The sequence below is a fragment of the Hyaena hyaena genome, unplaced genomic scaffold (assembly GCF_003009895.1).
Source record: "Hyaena hyaena isolate Hyena2069 unplaced genomic scaffold, ASM300989v1 scaffold_361, whole genome shotgun sequence".
Lineage (NCBI taxonomy): Eukaryota > Metazoa > Chordata > Mammalia > Carnivora > Hyaenidae > Hyaena > Hyaena hyaena.
Genome location: NW_024080991.1, coordinates 1104757 through 1127859, shown reverse-complemented (window position 1 = coordinate 1127859; position 23103 = coordinate 1104757). Strand labels below are relative to the sequence as shown.

At 41.2% G+C, this 23103-nt stretch overlaps 1 long non-coding RNA gene and 1 pseudogene across 1 annotated transcript; both read right to left on the bottom strand.

Moving 5' to 3' along the window:
• Positions 1–566: 566 nt before the first annotated feature.
• LOC120243831 lies at positions 567–22316 on the bottom strand. The gene is made up of 3 exons (XR_005531401.1): positions 21832–22316; positions 17620–17823; positions 567–916 (listed from the first exon to the last, which is right to left on the bottom strand). It is a non-coding gene; the product is annotated as an uncharacterized LOC120243831 (long non-coding RNA).
• Positions 9594–10024, bottom strand: LOC120243830 (annotated as a pseudogene).
• Positions 22317–23103: the final 787 nt, after the last annotated feature.

Sequence of the window (23103 nt, the reverse complement as noted above, 5' to 3'; positions counted from 1 at the left end):
ACCCCTCATTTATTTATTTTGAGAGAGAGAGAGAGAATGCGAGAGGGCGCATGCACAAGCAGGGGAGGGGCAAATAGAAGGAGAAGCAGAATCCCAAGCAGGCTCCACCTCATCAGCTCAGGACCCAGTGTGGGACTTGAACTCATGACCTGAGCCAAGATCATGGCCTTAGCCAAGATGCAGAGTTGGATGTTTACCTGACTGCACCACCCAGGTGCCCCTATAATTAGTAGATGTTAAATAATAGAGATGATCGTAGATAATCTAGGTGAGACTTACTCAGTTAAAGGGTTTTAAGAGAAAAACAGGCTCCTTTAAAGAACAAGAAATTCCTCTGTGCATAACAGCTTCAGCTGCTGCCCAGGCATCTCAGTGTGCCCTTCTTGATGGCGTACCCTACCAGTGCACTTGCCAGCCACCACAGTCCTGTAAGCTAATTCTGTGCATTAATGTCTTAGTATATATCAACTATTAGTTCTTTCTCTGGTTGAACCCTGACTGGGGGTAGGGGGATAGGCAGGGAGAGCCTTGCAGAAGGAATAAAGGTAGACGAGCAGCAAAAGGAGTGCTGACAGGGTAGATGATTTGACAATTCTACCCAAGCCAGGGTGTATTCAGGGAAGATAAAAGGCCAAAAAAGACAGGAACTGAGAGTTCAAAGTAAAGGAAGTAAGAAAGGTGGGGACACTGCATTAAAAACTCACTCTTCTTCAGCAGCTTTAATTATTGGCAGCAGTGGAGGTGGAGAGGGAGTATTGACTTTCTGACGGAACCTAGAATCTGCAGATTGTACGAAAGTCATTCCTTGGAACAGCACAAACTCATCTTGTGCATTTCTATTCTTTTGTGTAACCAGAGAGGTAAATGTATACCTTTGCAACTAATGCTTCCAAATCATCTGCAAAGTCAAAGGCATCTGAGAAAATAAAAAAGAAAGAAAAGAAAAAAGATCAGAGGGGATGGAGTTTCTTTTATATCTAGAGCGTTTCCCCAAATACCATGAGTAATTCTGGCAAAATTTCAGAAACTAGTAGGTATTCTAAACCAAGTGCATATTTGAATAACTCATTACCAAGAATATAATATCAGATAGGATATTTGGATAAATACATAAATAAGCAGGTTAGTAAAAAGATGGCAATGTATATGAACTTTGAAATAAAGAAGAAAATAGCCGTTGACTATAGCACAGTTTGTGGGGGACTTTAGCAAGGCAACTACATGCGAATGACAAAAATTAGGAATAAGAGAAAAGTCAGAGATCCAAAACTGGACAGACTTAAAATTGTACCAAATATTAAAGAAATTAGAAATTGGATGAGAATTATAAAAAAATCACCTGTAGGCTAGAATTTTTCACATAAAAATTACATGAAAAAGAAGTAAAAGAAATTAGAAAATCTTTGCAGCAAAAAATGTTTTCTAAAAGGAACAAACTATGTAATTTTTTTACAAATAGTTTATTGTCAACGTTAGTTTCCATATAACACCCAGTGCTCATCCCCACAAGTGCCCTCCTCCATGCCCATCACTCTCCCCCTCCCCCCCACTCCTCAGTTTGTTCTCAGCATTCAAGAGTCTCTCATGGTTTGCCTCTCTCCCTCTCCCCCACTATTTCCCCCTTTCTTCTCCCCCATGATCCTCTGTTAAGTTCCTCCTAATCCTCCTATACGTGCAAACATATGGTATTTGTCCTTCTCTGCTTGACTTATTTTGCTCAGCATAACACCCTCAAGGTCCATCCATGTTGCTACACAGATTTCATTCTTTCTCATTGCCATGTAGTAGTCCATCATATAGATAAACCACATCTTCTTGATCCATATGTCCGTTGATGGACACTTAGGCGCTTTCCATATTTTGGCTATTGTTGAGAGTGCTGCTATGAACATTCAGGTACATGTGCTCCTATGCATCAGCACTCCTGTATCCCTTGGGTAAATTCCTAGCAGTGCTATTCCTGGGTCATAGGGAGTTCTATTGTTAATTTTTTGAGGAACCTCCACACTGTTTTCCAGATTGGCTGCTCCAGTTTGCATTCCCACCAACAGTGTAGGAGGGTGCCCATTTCTCCACAATCTCGCCAGCATCTAGAGTCCTCCAATTTTCTCATTTTAGCCACACTGACTGGCTTGAGGTGGTATCTCAGTGTGGTTTTGATTTGTATTTCCCTGATGAGGAGGGATGCTGAGCATCATTTCATGTGTCTGTTGGCCATCTGGATGTCCTCTTTGGAGAAGTGTCTGTTCATATCTTCTGCCCATTTCTTCACTGGGTTGTTTGTTTTTCGGGGTGTGGAGTTTGGTGAATTCCTTACAGATTTTGGATATTAACCCTTTATCTGTTATTTGCAACTATCTTTTCCCATTAAAAGGAACAAACTATTGATACAAACGATAGCATGGATGAATTTAAAAACATTTTGTTTAATGAAAGATGCCTATACTAATGTATACTGTGTTTACATAAAGTTCTAGAACAGGAAAGACTGATTTATGATATAAACTAATCAAAACAATGGCTAATTATGGGGGATAAGGTAAGGGATCTACTGGAATGAACAAGAAGAAACTTTTCAAGGCAATTATTAGTCATCAGGAAAATATATGAAGTGCAAATTAGAACTACAATGAATTACTCCAATGAAAACTAAGCAAAAGGAGAGACATATAAATCAATGGAATAGAACTGAGAATCCAGAAATAAGCCCACTACATTCGTGGTCAATATTTTTTCCACAAAATGGCCAAGACAATTCAATGAACAGAATAGCCTTTCAACAAATGATGCTAGGACATCTGGATATCCACATGCAATAGATGGAATTTGGACTCTTCCTTCACACCATCCACAAAAATTAACTCAAAGTGGATTATATTTTTTAAATGCTTATTTATTTATTTTGAGAGAGGGATGGGGAAAACATGAGTGGGGGAAGGGCAGAGAGAGAGAGAGAGAGAGAGAGAATTAGCACAGAGCCCCAATTCAGGGCTTGAACCCACAACTGTGAGATCATGACCAGAGGTGAAATCAAAAGTTGGATGCTTAACCAACTGAGCCACCCAGGCACCTTAGATTATAGATTTATATGTAAAAGATAAAGCTATAAAACTCCTAAGAGGAAAAATAGATGTAAATATTTGTGACTTCTAACTAGACAATGATTTCTTAGCTCTGACACCAAAAACACAAGCAAAACAAGAAAAATAGGTAAATCAGAATTCACCAAAATTAAATGAAAAAAAAAAAAACCTGATAATACCCCATGTTGGTGAGGATCAGCAGTAACCTCTCATACTTTCCTAATGGAGGTGTAAAATGGTATAAGCTCTTTGGAAAGCTGGTGGTTTCTTATCAAGTTATACATGTAGCTATCCCATAACCCAGAAATTCTACTGTTAGGCATTTACCTAAAAGAAATTATGGATATCTATGAATACTATAAAATTCTTTTTGTGGAGAATATTGTTGACTCAGTAGCCCCAAATTTAAGGAAAGCCCTCAAGAAGATGACAGCAAGAGATGTGCTGGTGCTGCTTATTTGGGGGCAGTATTAAAGCTAAGTGTCCCTCTGGGAATCTTTGTCTTTAACTACTCAGCTATCAAGATTGGTTAGTAAGCTTTTTAAAAAAAATGGTATTTATTGAGCACTTAGTAGATGACAGGCACTGTGTTATGTGGTTAATCTCATGTGGGTGCTGCCAGAATCCTAGAAGTGAATATAACAGTAATATTGCCTTCATTTTACAAACAGAATATATGAAGAGAGTTTGCCCCAGGTCACCCAGGTAAATTCATGATTATACAGATCATGGCTAAAAGAAATCAGTCTGTCTCTTTCCTCTTTGGGTCACCAATGTCTAGCACAAGCTGATTATATAAATGAATAAATGAATGAATGAATGAATGAACTAATGAATGGTAGAAGCACTTGAGTATGTGACTTCAGAGAATACAGACTAGTATCTCTATTCTATAGTAACTTGAACAGCCCTATTTTTAAGACACAATTTTTAATTTAAGGCTTTTTGTTTGTTTTGCATATAGATACCATAGAGCTATAGTTTTGACAAGCCAAGGAAATTCTCCTTTCAAAATTCTAAATGCTAGCAGGACCCCTGAAATTAACTTACTGAAAATAAAACAAACAAAATGTAGTAATTACTTGAAAGAGTCAGTAGTAATTACTGTCATACTCTATCAGTGGGTTAATGCACATGATGATAGCAGAAGCTTTTAAAATACCCATATTAGTTAAGGTAAATAATGCCAGCTGCTGTAACAGACGCACCCTAGAATCTCCAAGTATTAACCAAATGAAAGTCTATTTCTCTTTCACCATACATCCTTTGGAGGTCAGCAGGCTGTGGGCGCTCTGCTCCTTCCACTGAATGGCCATGCCTTCCTCTATCATTTGAACCTTTTATGAGGCAGGCTGGAAGGACACATATCCCTTTGTTTACATTTTACTGGCCAAATTCAGGGAAAGACCTCACCTAAGTGCAAGCTGTATGCCCCAGCCAAGAAAAGAGGACAAAAATAATGACACGGATACTAACAAGAAATGAGCAATCTGTGTGAAAATACCCCAACCCCAGCGGTAGGGACCTCTCAAAACCCAAGAAAAAAGGGATGTTAAGCCTACTATGACATCTGGAATATGCTATAGCTATTTAAAACAGACCAGTAACTATTGTTAATGAAAATATCAGGCAAAAGTATAAAGGAGAAGAAAATAATAAGCATAAAGATATCACAGCTAGGTAAAAATATATGTATGTTTACAGTTAATCAAAAGGATCAGAATGTTTTTATGTGTAAAGTTCTGTCCAAAGGAAAAAAGAGAAGTAAAGGAACATAAATTACTCCATAATGGGGCTTAATTTGCCCAAAAGCTGAGCTAAAATGGGGACAACAGGGGTCAGTTGTTCCTGTTCTGGCTAACAAATGCTGTGTAACAAACTACTGCAAAACAAATTTATGGGTCGTGGGACGCCTGGGTGGCTCAGTCAGTTAAGTGTCTGACTTCGGCTCAGGTCATGGTCTCATGGTTCTTGGGTTTGAGCCCCGCATTGGATTCTGTGCTGGCAGCTCAGAGCCTGGAGCCTGTTTCAGATTCTGTGTCTCCCTCTCTCTCTGCCCCTCCCTCGCTCATGCTCTGTCTCTCTCTGTCTCAAAAATAAATAAAAACTATTAAAAAATTTAAGAAAAAAAACAAATTTATGGGTCATGAATTTAAGCATGACTCAGCTGGAGAAATTTGTTCCATGAAGCATCGTGGAGGACAAGTTGGCATTCATCTGGCAGATGGAGTGGTCTGGGGCATCCAATATGGCTTCATACACATGTCTAGTATTTTGGCTAGAAAACCAGGCAAAGTGGGAACCGTTAACTAGAGCATTTACACTTGGCTTCTCTAACATAGTGGTCCCAGGGTAATTGGATTTCTTACCCAACAGCAGGATTCCTGGGGAATGAGAGTGGCTATACTTACATCAGACAAAATAGAATTTAAATTAAAAATTGTCATATTAGACAACAGAGGGCATTATACAGTGAGGAAAGGGTCAATATACCAGGAAGATAAAACAATTTTAAATACATATGCACTCAACATCAAGGCACCCAAATATATCAAGCAAACTGACAAAACTGAAGGGAGAAATAGACAGGAATACAATCAAAGTAGAAGGCTTTAATGCCCCATTTTCAATAATGAACAGAACATCCAGATAGAAGATCACTGTAAGTGAATAACACTATAGACCAAACGGACCTAACAGATACCTACAGAACATTCCACCCAACGACAGAAAAAAAGCAGTCTCTTAAGGGCATGTGGGTCTCTCTCCAGCTGGATCAGATGTCAGGTCACAAAACAAGTCTTAACAAATTAAGAAGACTGAAATCATACCAAGTATCTTTTCTAATCACAAGAGAATAAAACTGGAAATCATCAGCAAAATTGGAAAATTAACAAATATGTGGAAGTTAAACACACTCTTGAACAACCACTGTTTCAAAGAATAAGTCAAAAAGGATATTAGAAATTACCTTAAGACAAACAAAAATAAAAACCCAACCTATCAAAACTTAAGGGATGCAGCAAAAGGAGGACTGAGAGGGAAGATGATGGCAATAAATGCCTATATTAAAAAAAAGAAGAAAGATCTCAAATAAATAACCTAATTCATACCTCAAAGAGCAGGGAAAAGAAAAAAACAAACTAAGCCCAAATTTAGCAAAAGTCTGGAAACAGCAAAAATTAAAGCAGAAATAAACACAAAAAATAGGAATGGAAAAAAAATCAACAAAGTCAAGAGTAGCTATTTTGAAAAGATAAACAAAATTTACAAACCCTTCAACTAAGGAAGGTAAAAAAGAGAAGATTTAGAAATAAAATCAGAAATAAGAGAAGAAGTAACAATGAAATAGAAGAGATTATGAGACTATTATGAAAAAATATATGCAAAAAAATTGGACAACTTAGGTATAATGAATAAATTATTTGATCAAACATTTAAAGAAGAGTTAATACCTATTCTTCTCAAACTATTCCAAAAAACAGAAGACAAAGAAAAGCTTCTAAATTCATTCTATGTGAGCAGCATTACCCTGATACCAAAAGACATTACAAAAAGAAAACTACAGGCCAATATCTCTCATGAACATAGATGCAAAAATCCTCAAAAAAAAATATTAGCAAACTGAATCCAACAGTACTTCTTTGGAAGTGCGGAATACCGCACTTCTTTCTTTAAGTTTATTAATTTAGAGGGAGAGAGAGGAGTATGTGTACACAGCGGGTGAAGAGATGTCAGGAGGGGGTCGGGACAGAAAGAGAGGGAGGCTCTGTGCTGTGAGTGCAGAGTCCTACGAAATCAAGAGTCGGATGCTCAACCAACTGAGCCCCCCAGGCGCCCCTGAATCCAACAGGACTTAAAAAAAATCATTCACCACCATCAAATGGGATTCGTTCCAGGGATGTAAGGGTGGTTCAATACTTGCAAATCAATCAATGTGACAAATCACATTAACAAGAGAAAGGATAAAAACCATATGATTACGTCAGTAGACACAGGAAAAGCATTTGTTTAAAAAAGCAAAGTACAACATCCACTCATGATAAAAACTCTTGACAAAGTAGGGCTAGAGGGAGCATACATCAACATAATAAAGACCATAGGTGAAAAACTCACAGCTAACATCATACTCAATGGTGGAAAACTGAGAGCTTTTCCTCCAAGATAAGGATATCCACTCTCACCACTTTGATTCAACCTAGTACTGGAAGTTCTAGGCACAGCAATCAGCTGTAACTAAGCCGGGCATTCCTCGTCATGCTGCTCACTCTCACCCAGGACAGTATGTGAATGTCACAATAAAAATTATTGGTGAAGGCTTCAAGGTGCCATGAAAAGGTGGGGATTTGAAGGCCAGTCTGCTACTTATCATTAAATGAAAATCCACAGGAGACTTGGAGCTTTCAAACAGGAATGCTGCCATTCTGGTCTGGAACTAAAATAAATGGCCTAGAGCAAAGGGAAACATAGATGGACAGCATATGGACCCTAAGTGTGGACACAAGGCGCAATATAATCTATGTAAATGACTCTGTCCCAGGACATAAAAAACAGCTCAGTAATGATCAGAGATTCTAGACTCTCTTCATCTAAGTATTTCTGTAAAAATCTACCATTCCATATGCATTTTTGTGTTGGAGATAAAGAAGACCAACCAGAAGATTTGTATGATGAAAGCATGCATCGACTCACATTTCTCCTTTCATAGCCACAATACCACACTTGCTATTTCTATCAAAAGCATAGATATATCAGCAGTCCTCCAACTGAGTTTCGTTAGAAATATTACCACTCAAATTAGTTAAATACATTGGATATGCCAAAATTTACAGTTTGCTGGCAGTTTGCATTTTTAGCAAAACCTCTGTAATTCATGGGATTCATTATTTTTTACTACACATTTCCAAGTTACCTTGGAGTGTTTATAAATTTAACTTCTTTTATTAAAAAGAAAGATGATGAAGCACCTGGGTGGCTCAGTCAGTTGAACATGTGACTCTTCTGATTTTGGCTTGAGTCATGATCCCAGGGTTGAGAGATCAAGCCCCATGTCATGCTTTGTGCTAACAGGGAGCCTGCTTGGCATTGTCTGTCTCCTTCTCTTTCTGCCCCTCCTCTGCTCACACTCTTTTTCTCTCTCTAAGTAAATAAATAAATGAACATTTAAAAATGAGTAATTTCTAGAGAATACTGTACAACACTGTACCTATAGTCAACAATAGTATATCAACACTTAAAAATTCGTTAGGCAGGTAGGGGCGCCTGGGTGGCTCAGTTGGTTAAGTGCTGACTTTGGCTCAGGCCATGATCTCACCATTTGGGAGTTCAAGCCTCGTGTTAGGGTCTGTGCTGACAGCTCAGAGCCTGGAGCCTGCTTCAGATTCTGTGTCTCCCTCTCTCTCTGCCCCTCCCCTGCTCATGCTCTCTGTGTGTATGTGTGTGTCTCTCTCTCAAAAATAAACATTAAAAAATTGCAAAAAAAAGTTTGTTAGGAGGATAAATCTTACGTTAACTGTTCTTTCCACAATAAAATGAAATACAAAAAAATTGAATCATCAAAAGGATTCTTTGTGTGTGTCCAAAACTATTGTATTTACAAAAATTACAGACAAGTGAATCCAACAGTAGATGCACATGCGTATTTTATTCATCTCTTCAACAAAAGATATTCTAACACTATAGAACGGAATAAGAACAGCAGCTGTTAAGCACTAGAGTCATATAAGTTACACCAGAAGAGGCAAATATTGCCCAAGTAAAATTCTATTGTTAGAGCTGAAACAGGTTTAAGGCCAGTCAAGTTCAAGCACAGAGATACAAATCTTTCAGAGCCTCATCTATTTTTGTTTGTAGATGTGACCTTTCTTCCAACTTGTGGCCTTAAACTTGTTTTACAAAATCCAAAAGGAAAATGCAAAAGAAATTAATACAATAGAGGTTATTTTATTTTTTTAATGTTTATATTTTGAGAGAGAGAGAGAGAATGAGTGGGGGAAGGGCAGAGAGAGAGAGAGAGACACAGAATCTGAAGCAGGCTCCAGGCTCTGAGCTATCGGCACAGAGCCTGACATGGGGCACCAACTCAGGAGCTGTGAGTTCATAAACTTGAGCTGAAGTCAGAGGCTTAACCTGCTGAGCCAGACAGGTGCCCTTGTGGTTATTTTAAATAAGAATAACATACAAAGCTAAATTAAGATGAGTTAAAGACAGCCAAAACATTACAATTATAAAACTTGCTTGTTACTTACTGAACCAGTTCAACACTAGGAGTTAGGTAATATACACAATTATTTTCAAGCAGATTACTTTATGTTGCTCAAACATGTTCTCTTTATCAGTGCACTGTTAAACTAATCAAAACTCTACACATGTATATTCCCTTACAATAGCAGCACAGACTACCGCTACCTGCAAAGCTGTCATTCTCAAATGACTTAGTGAATGAAAAGATATAAAAAGCGGGGACGTAACAAGGAGAAATAATGAGAATTAGAAGATTCATGCAGCTCAGCTCTTTTAATCAGCCAGCCAGCTTGCTGGCAACAAGGGATGGTTTCCGTTGAGGAAGGTTCTGTGGAGTGGGAATGTGGTCACCGCTGACTTGTCTCAGGCAGAGCTGCAGTAGGAAGCTGCTTGCTCTTCAGTTTTGCTTCCGCCAGGTTGTAATCCCTGGCCATCAGAATATTTTTGCCAGTTCTGCAATCGTTTCCTTGAGAAATCAGAACCTCCAGGCTTTTGTCCCAGATGAGGATACTTTGTTTTTAATTTTGCTTCCTCAGCTTTCTCTGGACTAGTCACTTTATCTTCCATTGCCTTCTACTCCTCCGTGGAGGCTGTACGGGGACCTTGACAGACATACTGCTTCTCTTTACACCGCTTCTCCTCACCAGAAGGATTCTATCAAGTATCAGGGTTACAGGCTCCAAATCCAGGACTCCAAAGTGTAGGATGGATACCTTGTTACAGTCATGAGATACTGGATTTGGGGATTTAAATCCCCCCCCCCGCACCCCCCTGCCCCTGGTGAAAAACAAGCAAGCAAGGAAATCTAACAATACAAAAAGAAACATGAATCAGACTTGGTCAGCTCTGTGGTGGTATTAAGGCATGAGAGTGGAACAGTGTAATTCACAAACTTCCCTTTTCTAACAACATTAAGGAACAATATTAAGGAATAGTGAATTTCTTCACTACAAGTCAAGTGTTAAGATCCTGACACTTACACGTAACATAGTGCAATCGCATTTGGCTGTTCTGTGGCAAAAGGAAAAGAGGGAATACTCAGAATCGCAGTAGCTTTGAACCTGCAAAACATTCCACATATGTTCATATCCCTCGAAAAAAAAATGCCCCTAGAAAAAAATCAAGCCGTATATAGAAGTGAATGAAGTTAATCATCAAAATCTTTCTCTCCTCTTCACTCCTCATCCCTACAGTTTGGTATCACTTTGATATATATCCTTCCTGTCTGTATCCACATACACCTACATGCAATTAAGTATACATTGTTAGGTATTATTCTAACCACATCATTCTTGATTTGCCTTCCCTACCTAAAATGTGTACAGATGTACTTCATTTTTTCTATTGTCTATGTAGCATTACACATGATAATTTCAGCAATTGCTCCTTGAGAGGATACTTTTCATTGTATTTCACTTCTTTTTTCTATTTTTAAACTATTATTTTTTTATTTATAGAAGTAAAACTTGCCCATCTTTTTAAAAATTCACTGTATAGATGTGTGTAAAATGAGAACCGAAAACATCTCCTACCTCCCATCCCCACCCAGCCACATCACTGCCACACCCATTACTCAGAGGTTTTATCAATAGTTTCTGGTTTTGTTTTTAATTTTTTTAATGTTTATTTATTTTTGAGAGAAAGAGACACAGAATCTGAAGGAGGCTCCAGAATCTGAGTTGTCGCACAGAGCCCTAGGCAGGGCTCGAATCCACGAACTGTGAGATTATGACCTGAGCTAAGTCAGATGCTTAACCGACTGAGCCACCCAGGTGCCCCAGTAGTTTCTGTTTTAAGTTCTACTGCTGATGACCACTGAAACTATATGTAATATATCTACACCCTTTTTCTCAATTTATTAACTCTAGACATTAGTTACTGACTCCTCATAATGAAAAATTAGGACTGTTTTAAATTAGTAAATTCAGGGGCACCTAGGTGGCTCAGTCGGTTAAGCATCTGACTCTTGATTTCAGCTCAGGCCATGATCTCACAATTGGTCCTGGGATCAAACCGCAAGTCGGGCTCTCTGCTGAGCGTGGAGCCTGCTTGGGATTCTCCCTCTCCTTCTCTCTCTGCTCCTCCTCTGCTCACTCTCTCTCTCTCTCTCTCTCAAAATAAATAAACAAACCTTTTAAAAAATTAGTAAATTCAACCCATGGATGAAAATGAAATATGGCATTTGGCTATGGAACAATTCCAGCCTGCTGTTAATAATGAGTCATCTTTTGTGGTAATACAACCTGGTTGCTACAAATACTAGTTTAATTAGAGAAAAATAGTAGTTTAGTAATAACTTGGATTGAGATACTGATAAACTCTATCAGGGGACAGGTATACCTCAGTTCACATCCTGGTCCTGCCATGGATTGACTTTGTGCCTGTAAACACATTGCTTAACCTCACAATGCCCTAGTTTCTTATCTCTTCAAGGAGGAATGATAGCTATATCTCACAGATCTGAATAAGCGTCGAATGAAATAAATCGTGCCTTTAAAAATGATTTATTTGTAAACCACAGAGCTCAGTGTCTTTCCCCTCAGCCATCCGTGTCATTCCCGGAGCTGGTGCCTGACAAACGAGGCAGAGCCCAGGCAGGTAGATCAGGCTGCACGGACAGGAATCCTACCTGCACGCCATGCCTTGCTGCTTCTCAGGTTTCAAGCCCCTAAGATATAGGATGGAATGGGGGTGCCAGCAGGAGCGGAAACTGAACCTGCGTTTGAGTTATCAGTGTCTCTCACATACCCCAAGAATGCAAAGTCCTAACTCAAAACTAGAAGCTGGAAGCAAGAGAGATAGACGCCTGTTGCCAGCGGTGGCAGCAAGAGGAACCAACCCCCTCGGCCTGGAGCAGGATTTAAGTACCTGACAGGGGACAGGGAGCATGATGGGAGCAGCCCGTGGGTGCAGGAATCAGGTTTCTAAGTCTCTGAGAGAGTCTCAGGAATTAGGTCCTAGGACATTAGAGCAGAAGAGGAGAGAGGAGCACCCGGTTGCAGACAGGAATATGTCAATGTCCTCGGCGACCCAACAGTCTTACATCGAATTAGCTTTCCACGTTGTATTCCTGATCAACACAACTTGCACAACAAGTAACTTGACTATTTTTTATTTTTTTCTGTAAATTATTGTCATTTCTTTTATATTTAAAATTTTTATGTTAAGAAAAATTTCAAACACACAGAAGTAGGGAAATAATATGAGTATATAACATATAAAATGCACAAAGAGTATAAAATACCCATTAACCAGATTCAATCATCAAGATTTTCCCATACCTGCTTCACTTTCCTGCACTTAAAAAATTTGTTTTCAATGTTTATTTATTTATTTTTTTAATATTTTTATTTATTTCTAGGACAGAGAGAGACAGCATGAACAGGGGAGGGTCAGAGAGAGAGGGAGATACAGACTCTGAAACAGGCTCCAGGCTCTGAGCTGGCAGTCAGCACAGAGCCCGACGCGGGGCTCGAACCCAGGAACCGCGAGATCATGACCTAAGCGAAAGTCGGATGCTTAACCGACTAAGCCACCCAGGCGCCCCTCAATGTTTACTTTTGAGAGAGAGAGAGAGAGAGAAAGAATGGGAATCTTAAGCAGGGTCTACACTCAGCAGAGCCCGACACAGAGCTTGATCCTACAACCCTGGGATCATGACCTGCGCTGAAATCAAAAGCTGGATGCTCAACTGATTGAGCCACCCAGGTGCCCCAAAATTAATATAGTTTACTTTATTAAAATTTTTTAATGTTTATTTATTTTTGAGAGAGAGAGACAGAGATAGAGAGAGAGTGGGGGAGGGGCAGAGAGAGAGGGAGTCACAGAATCCAAAGCAGGCTCCAGGCTCTGAGCTGTCAGCACAGAACCTGATGTGCAGCTGGGACCCATGAACCCTGAGATCATGACCTCAGACACTTAACTGACTGAGTCACCCAGGTGCCCCAAAACTAAAATATTTTAAAGTAAATGACAGATCCAACTCACTTCATCTCTATTCATTTCAGTATGGGTCTCTAATTCATACGTATACTTTCCTACATACCCTCAATATTCTGCTTTGTATTTATTAGTTTCTGTGAGCCAAGTTAATGAGAGATGAATATATTCTCAGGGTACCAACAAAATCACGTTTCTGACTCTGATTCTCAGTGAATGCACTGAGATGGGTGTGCCTGTGAGCACTCTTCCAGTTACAAGGATCCCTCTGTGTGACCATGACTCTGTGGACTGAATCACAACAATCCAGGCGCTCTCACTTCTTATGTGTGTACACACGCACATACTGTGCAAACACAAACACACACACATGAAACTAAAGGGGAAATGAAGTAAGCCCCTTCTACACAGCAAAACAGGCCATCACTGCGGCAATTCTGGTAGGCTGTCAAGATAAACAGGGATGCTACCTCTACAGAGAACACCAGTGCAAAGGGATCATTCTCTGCTGGCTTGGGAAAGAGAAAACAATGTCAGAGAGCTAGGAAAGTACTGGCTGTTGGAGAGGGAACTGAAAACCATAGGCACACCAGCAGAGGCAGTATGTCATCCCAGAGCACAGTTCTGCTGGTTCCACCTTGTCACTTCTATCTTGGTGTGTAAGAATCTCATTAATCTTCCCTTGCCTTCCTCACCATACCCAATGGCCTCTTCCTGACCCATGGGCCCCCAAGGCAGTGATTTCATAGGAAATTCTTCTCTTCCCCATCCTTTCTCTCCATCTTCCCTACCTCCACGCCCTCCTCTCCAAATGCCTCTTCTATTAACTACTCAATGTCTTAATTTCATTTATTTATTTATTACTTATTTATTTGAGAGAGAGAGAGTATGTGTGCATGTGCAAGCAAGTGGGAGAGGGGCAGAGAGAGGAAAAGAGAATCCCAAGCAGGCACATTGTCAGCGCAGAGCCCGACACAGGGCTCAACTTTACAAACTGTGAGATCATGACTTGAGCCAAAATCAAGAGTCAGATGCTTAAACAACTGAGCCACCCAGGTGCACCCCACCACCCCCAATGTCTTAATTTTAAACTAATTTTAAACACTAGTGACCCATTTCTTTGGCCTAAGACACATTAGTGCAGTGTCTGGTATACAACCTCTGCTATGATCTGAATATTTGCGTACCCCCAGAGTCACCAGTTGGAATCCTAATGCTAATGGGATGGTGTTAGAAGGTGGAGACTTTGGGAGGTGATTAGGTCATGAGGGTGGAGCCCTCATGAATGGGATTCATGCTCTTACAAAGGAGGTCCCACAGAGTCATATAAGATTGGAATGTTTTGTGAGGCCATAAGGAACTGGCTGACTCAGAAGCAAATACGATGGGTGGAGCCTGTTGACTACAGCCAGGGGAGGGACCCAGAGGGCTCAAGTAAGAGGTCCTGGAAAGGCAGCAGATGTATGAAGGGTACAGTCATCATATTTCTAATTCTGGTTTTCTCAGAGGAAACAGTGCAGTTCTCATCAGGAAGGTAGAGTCCTGTGCACTTGCGATATCTGAGCAAGGGGTAGTTAGATGTCAGACAACCATGGAGTTGACAGCAATGAGAGGAAGTGGGGAAGGGGTCTGACGTATATCTAACAGTGACTGGAACAAGCCTTGTGCGGTCACATTATCTCATTTAAGTCCACAACTCACTGATCGTAACTATTCTCTCCTTTTGATAGAGAAGGAAACTGAAGCTCAAAGAGATCTTGAATTGAAGTTCTTTCTGCTAGTAAGGGGAGGAGGCTATTATAGACAAAGCCCAGCCAATAAGCTGAGGTCTGCTGTGGATCTGGTTCCTCTGTTCAACAAATGCTTGTTGAGCACCTACTATGTGCTAGGCAAGGGTCAGGAGCAGGAGATATGAGCAAAGATCGACAGCCCCCAGTCTCATGGAGCATAAAGCCTAACAAGGGAGTGAGAAGCAGCCACAAGTCAAATAATGCCACTAATGAAGATACAATTACAAAGTGAAGCATGAGCACATGTAATAAATGGACTTGTTTACACTTGGGGTGGGATGGGTGCCATGGGGGAGAGTGGCTCTAGACTTTATTTAGAATTGACTACGTAAAGGAGTGGTGAAAAAAACATGCCATATAAGGCAACTGCAATTACAATGGCTGTGACCAGAGCCCCCCCAAAAATTCAAATTCAGTGTGGCTACAGTTCAGACTGGCTGCACTGATGGTATAGGGAAGAGTGGACACACAATCAGATTTCCATTCTGAAAAGTCCAAGGTGCTTACACAAGTCACTGGTGGGCGTGGGCAGCCATAAGCAGAGCAGTCTAGTGGCTTCTGGGACCCCAGCTACATCCCACCTGTGTGAGGATGCCTAAACGTGGCTCCCTGGCAAGTAGAGCTTGATGGACCCAAGTAAAGAGCCTGAATCCTCAAGCATCTTTGCATGGAAGGAGCTCCCTAAGATACATATAAGTGATCAGGAGGAGGGAGTGAGCAGTGAAATCTCTAACAACACTTCTAACTAAGTGATGAGTCTAGATCACGGTCAGCAAACTACAGCCCACAAACCTAATTCAGCCCACGCCAACTTTTGTGCAGCCCTTGAGCTAAGAATGGTTTCTCCGTTTTTAAATGGTTGAAAAAAATCAAAAGAAGACTAATATTTTGTGACAGGTGAAAAGTATATGAAATTCACGTCTCAGTTTCCATAAATAAAGTTTTATGGGAACATAGCCATACTCGTTTGCTTATTATCATCTATGGCTGCTTTCATAAGAGCAGAAATGAGCAAATGCAACCAGCACCAAGGTGTTGCTGCAAAACTGAAATTATTTATTATCTGGCCCTTTATGGAAAAAGTTTGCCAATCCTCGGGCTAGTCAGAAGAGCCTATAAATCTGACCATGTGGTCAGACAACTGACAAATGAGCTTTAGTGGGAACAAGTGCAAAGTATGCACTTTGGGACAAAAATATCCCGACTATTTATAAAATGAAGACAGGGCTCTGAGCTGTGAGGTCACAACTCAAAACTAAGCACAACTGGGAGAACTAAAGGGAGCAACAGTAATAATAAGTGATAAAAATCCACACGTCGTGGGTGGAGGTGGTTATCTGAAGACTTCACCAGATGGGGGCCTAGGGAATGATTTCAGAGAGACTAAACTAAAATTGAACCGAGAAGAAAGGCTATATTATTTTCACTTTCACTTGAAAGTTATATAGAGATATTAACAGTCTGCATGGAATCTGGGGTGAAAATTAGTAATAAAGAATTGGAATTTAGGCTGTGTATACAGGACTAATCAGGGATGGTTATCATCTAGACTTTGTCTTATCCAATTCTATAGCTCCAGTGCCTACTTTAGTGACTGGCATATGATAAACACTCAAATAACATTTGTGGAAGGAAGAGAGGAGGAAAGAAAGAAGAAAAGAAGAAAGGGAGGGAAGGGGCACGTGGGTAGCTCAGCTGGTTGAGTGTCCAACTTTGGCTCAGGTCATGATCTCGCCATTTGCCAGTTCGAACCCCACATCTGGCTCTCTGCTGTCAGTGAAGCCTGCTTTGGGTCCTCTCTGCACCCCCCTCTCTCTGCCCCTCCCCCACTCGTGCACACGTGTGTGTGCTCTCGCTCTCTCTCAAAAATAAACATTTTTTTAAAGTTTAAAAAAAGGGGAGGGAAGAAAGAGGGGAAGGAGAGGAGGAAAGAGGGAAAGTAGGAGAGAAATTGGGCAGAATCTACTGGGTTTGAAAGATGAATGGCAGCAGCCAGACACTGAGAATGAGGAAGAACACGCCGGCAGGGAAAAAGGAACACAAGAGGCCAGGAGAGGCCATGAGGCGTGTAAATGATGTCATTGAAAACCCCCAGCCACCTTTGTTCTAGCTGTAAGGGAAGTTGGTGTCTCATATTCACTGGTCCTGCGAAGAGGGCATCTAGAGCAATAAGAGAACTGCACCCCAGGATAAATAAGTAGTCAAGTACTTTACTTTATTCAGTCTCTTGGGGTGGCCTGGCATACACTGATTTCCCCAGCCTCATCCCCAGGCATAGTTTCCACACCTGCAAACTTATAGAACTGACTTGGGGCCTCGGTGGCTCTAACAGGGTCATTGTGCCTTGGGGGTCCTATCTGAGTGGGGCTGGCCTCCCTCTTGGACACCTTTGACCTCTTCCATTTCACTGTAACAGGAGTCACGTCCTGAGAATTCCCGGTGAACACCCAGCCCAGTGTGCTGCAGGGCCCAACGGGAACAAGGTGCCTTTCCCAGCTAAGATACTCTCCCTGCCCGGCAATATCACGGCTACAGAATCTATTCTTGCTACAAGGTAAACTCACCCAGTAAACTGAAGGGCTCAGATCTTGGAAATACCCTCCATCCCAAGTAAATCAGGACAGTTGTCAGCCAGATGGGTTCCTCATGGACAATGGGCTTCTTACCCTACTGTTCCCCAGACTCCACCTGGGCCTGCTCCAGAGTTTCTGCTTCCTCAAGTCCACGGCAGAGGCTGCCTTTAGGCAACGTGCTTGAGCAATGGAAACCTGAGTAAAGTAAAAGGGCCCACAGTGACCACCAGGCTGAATGCAAACAGGCCCATTAGGTGACCAGCCTCAAGAGTCTTAAGCCTAAGTTGACCAGTGAGCTATTTACAATGGACCACAGGTACCAAAAAAGGAAAATTCCACACATTCTCATACCTCCCCACCTTCCCCCCCTTAACTACAGCCCCCCACCACAGCCCCCTATTGGACAGTTTATCCTTTGCTGTCCTGCCCACAGATCTCTTGCAGTGTATTTAATAAACTTCTATCTCCTTTGTTCTGCCAAGGATGAATTCTGTCACCGCCCACATCTCAGGCTTCCACCCACCTGGGTTGCCCCACACCCTTCAATCAGAATATTCAGAGTAGCTCCTTCTGGGTGGGGGGTGCTTACGGTGTGGGCTGGGTGGGGGGTGCTTATGGCATGGGCTGGGTGGGTCACTGGGAAAGGATGAACATCAGAGACTAGGAAACTGAGAGGGGGTTCCCAAGGAACTTAAGGTGCTGGAGAGCGGGTTGTTGACATACCTGTCTTTCATCTGAGTCTATGTGTTTCTGCGTGTACAACAAGGACTAGACGGTACCTAGTATCAGGAAAAACTCTCATTGTTTCTAGTATTTGGAGGCGAGGAAGGCCTACTATGGGAAGGCAGCCGTAAAGCCTATTTGTAAGTGACCAGAATGTCAGTTAGTAAAGTATAAATAACAAAGAGGAGAGTAAAACTTGATCAGTACAAAATAGCTATAATAATACAGTAATTTATACTTAATTACCATATGGCATAGTGATTATGAGGCATTACTGTGTCATGTAAACCATACACCAAGATCTTTGTGATTAGTGTACTAAATTCTGCTCATTCAAGTGTGCTCCTACAGTCATTTTAAAACCATTAGAGGTCATTTAGGTCAGCTTAGTCTTGGGTTTTCTGCTTCAGGGAATACAGCTAGTTAAATAGCAGGTGAATTTGTTACATTTGATTCTAGGAGGACCCATATAAGGATACTTCTTTAAAAAAAATAATTAACGCCATCTTTATTTATAAAGGAATTCTGGGAAAAACTCAAAGCACTTTGCAGATTTTAATCTAATTAATCCTCACAATAACCCTAGGAGGGAGTTCTTATACAATGGCCTTCATTGTTTAAAGCCACCAGTTGTAAGAGGCCACAAAAGAGTCACTTTGTCCAGAGTTGCTTCTCTTAGTTTAATTCATAAACGTTATAATGTTCTTTGAAATAAGTCTAGTATAAGTATAAACTGAGTATTAGTGTCTTAATCATCTCTAATCAGTATGAGACGGATTAATCTCACCACTAAAAATTTCTTAGAAATTAAACCCCAGCTTCAAGAAATAAAAATGTTTGTTAGAGGGGAATTTAAAGTTATGAACTATGATTAAAATATTTTCTTTTTCCTTTCTTCTTTTTTCAATGTTTATTTATTTTTGAGAGAGAGCACAAGCTAGGGAGAGAATCCCAAGGGAGAAAGAGAATTCCCAAGCAGGTTGGATGCTGTGAGCATCGAGCCCAGTGGAGGGCTCCATCCCATGAACTGCGAGATCATGACCTGAGCCAAAATCCAGAGCAGATGCTTAACCGACTGAGCCACCCTGGTGCCCCAGATGGCATGGTTTTTAATAGCTCTCTCTAGTAAAGTAGGTAAGGGAATGTTTTCTCATGCAAAATCTCATTGGATTCTTACAGTGTTCCTGTGAAAGAGGTAGGACAAATACTATTTTCCACTTTTACAGCCAAGAAAATGAGTTCACCAACAGTATGATGTTGGGCATCACAATGAAAGGATGGCACAATTAGAAGCTGAAACAGCTTCTCTAGTCTGTGATGGAGGATCCCGAAAGCACGTCCAAAATCAGCCTTCTACCCTCACCTTCAAGTTCTCTCACCCCAGCTGTTACCTCTAGACTCCTGGGCTAGTGTGCTTATGTCTTAAACTCATCCCAGCTCCTATTCCCTCTAATTTTAGCCAGACATGGTTAAAGAAATTCATAGGTACATTTACTTTAAAAAGTAAGGGAAGACAAAAACAAAGGTATGAAAACAACGAACTTGACTGAGTGTTGGTTTTGGCTCACAGGTTGGTTTTCCTGACAGATACATGGGCATGGCTCAGAGATCCTCTCCTTTTCCTCCTCACTGTCCAAGAAGGCAACTTGCCTGTCCTTGGGCATTCTCTTACCTACTTCACATCCTTCTCCCCTGGAGGAGGGGTTAAACTGACTCTCCAGGCACTCTGTTAGCAGAGCACTCCATAAAAAGAAGAAATTATTATACCACCCATAGTTGTGTATCACATCACTAGCCCTTGTCCATATGTATCTGACAGCTTTCAACTCCTCCTGAAAAAGATAAGTGGTCACATTCCAGACTCATCCTTCGGGAATCACCTAATAATCACCTATTCCAGTGGAGAAAGGAATTCTCAGGTTGGGAATATGCAACATGGGAGCCTGTCAATTAAGTGGCACCTTTTCCCATATCTCAATTTTTAAAAACTTTTCCACTTTTTTCCCTTCCTTTCCAAGAAGGATTTCACAGGGTGATGTTGAAGTCTCAAGCTGCTGGCAAATCTTTGACATATGGAACAGGGATTTCTCCTAACACACCTAAAGGAGCCTAGGTGCTTTTCTGCACATCATTCCAGTTGTGGGTGGAAACTGAGAGGACAGTGCAGGCTACTGGTTGAAAGCTGGAGCTCTGAAACCAAAGCAATTTGGAACTGAATTCCTGCTCTGTTTGCTAGCTGCACAACTCCACTCAGGTTACTTCACTTCCCTGAGACTCCATGCCTTCATCTCTTTAAAAAATACGAATAGCTGTCATTGATGGAGCACTTAGCAAGCACTATACATATGCTACATGTTACATGTGTCTCTCATTGAATCTGTACCACAGCCCTGTGAAGCGGGTCCTTTTATCGTCCCCATTTTATTTTTATTTATTTAAAAAAATTTTTAATGCTTTTTTTTTTTTTTGAGAGAGACAGAGACAGAGCTTGAGTGGAGGAGGGAACAGAGAGAGAGGGAGACATAGAATCCTAAGCAGGCTGCAGGCTCTGAGCTGTCAGCACAGAGCCCGACGCGGAGCTCGAACCCATTAACCATTGAGATCATGACCTGAGCCGATGTCAGACACCCAGCTGACTGGGCCACCCAAGCGCCCCTTATCATCCCCATTTTATATGTAAGAAATGGAAGCACAGATTGGTTAAATAGTTTTCCAGAGATGATAGGACTAAATGGTGAAGCCAGGATACAAATACAGTCGGACTTTAAGACCCATGCTTTGAATCCTTAACTTCCTCATAGTGATGCTATAAGGATTAAACGAACTGATGGAAATCAGGTCCCCTGCAGAGGTGCGTGGTGCATAAACAAGTCTCAGGTAAATGTTAGCTGTGGTATTATTTTCAGCATTGTCATTTGTTCTGAGAGATATCTGGGCCGGAAAACAGGTTTTGACATAGGACATTTGAAGGCTATTCTTTTTGACTGCTGGAGGTGTGCATCCTGCAAATGTCAGACTTCTGCTATTACCTAAACAATTTGTGTATTAGGAGTTACCTAGGTAAGAGGTAGGACAAATGGTTGGCAACTTTTTCTATTTGCCCATGCAAAAGAGTTCTTCAACTGGAAAGAAGTATGAAGTCTCTTATCAAAGAATGGCATGGTGAGCAATAGCTAGCTGAATTGCAGGCAGTACCCAGATTATAAATGGATTATGTTTCAAAAGTTCATTTGTCTATTGTTATAAATTCTGAATACACAGAAATAAGGTCGCAAATCCCAAGACTATTCACAGAAGTCTATTTATCTAGCCATTTTAAAGTTCAACGATAGAAATCATGCCACTAGCCGAAGGACAGGCCTAGGAACAAGGGCTCATGTGATAAAAGAAAAAGAAAAGTGTCCTTCGTGGCACAGAGGGAAGTTGAGATTGAGTGTACTCATTGTCTATTGCTGTGTAACAAATTATCCCCAAACTTACCCTACTAAAACAGTGAACATTATTATCTCAGTCTCTGTGGGTCATCTGGGAGTGGCTCAGATGGCAGGTGCTGCTCAGGCTCTCTCATGGGGTTTCAGGGAACATCTCCCAGGCTACAAACATCTGAAAGTTTAACTGGGGCTGGAGGATCTACTTCCAATAGGCCTCATTCACATGGCTGCTGGCAGGCTGTCTCCGTTCTCATCACATGGGCCTTTCCTTGCGGCTGCTTGAGTTCCTCGTGACATGGCAACTCTGGCTTCTCCCAGCGCAAGACATCCAAGAAAGAACAAGCGGGCAGCTTCAGTGCCTTTTATGATGTAGTCTTTTAAGGCATATACTGTCACTTATGTCATATCCTATGCATTGTAGGCCTTATGCTATTCAATAAGAGCAGCTCACATTCGCTGGGAGGGAGATTCAGCTCTATCTCTGGATAGAACAAGTGTCACAATTTGTAAACACACATTAAAATCACTCTGTTGTTTTTGTTACCCACCCGTCACTCTGTGCAGACACCCCGTGACACCAAATAGTAAAAATAAATGAAGATGCAGAACTGCAGCCCTTCCCAACAAAGCTTACTGTAAGTACCCCATGTTCTTGCCTCAATTTTCTTTGAAAACATCTATCCCCTTTCCTTGCATGGAATCGTATTTGAAGAATTTATACTAAGGAGAACACTCCTGACATAGTTGCTTTATTCATTTGTCTTTCTCATTAGTAGAATTTCAGGCAGTATAACAAACAAATGAAAAACAACAACTAACCTACTCCCAAATTGGGTGGATATTTGGGGCTGGAAAGCACCGTTCAGTAAGCACTCTCCCTTCAGCTGATAATGACCTAAGGCCCCTGATTTCTGAATGTCTTGGGAGCCATGGGATCTGTGATGCGGTTTCCTCACCTGACTCCCATGGCTGCAGCTGTGTAGGGATACGGCGGGCATTCGAAAGTGAAAGGATTGCTGGGGAGTTGAAAAGCAGTTGGTGCTCTTGCACTTGAGGCATGGAAGATTAGAAAGTGCCATGTGAATCTTCAGAGGAAAATGATGTTCCATGTGACTTTTTACTACAGATTTTGTAATTTGAAATTGGGCAATCCACGTAGACTACTATCAAAATACAACGTCCATTAACACAGGATAAATAGAGGAGTTTGCGCTACAAGTCAACTCCAAGTAGAAGCTAGGGGGTTGATCTATGAGTTCCCCTGACAGTGTTGCTGTTTTAAATCTTACTTGAGTCTTAAACCCATTTGAGAACATGATGA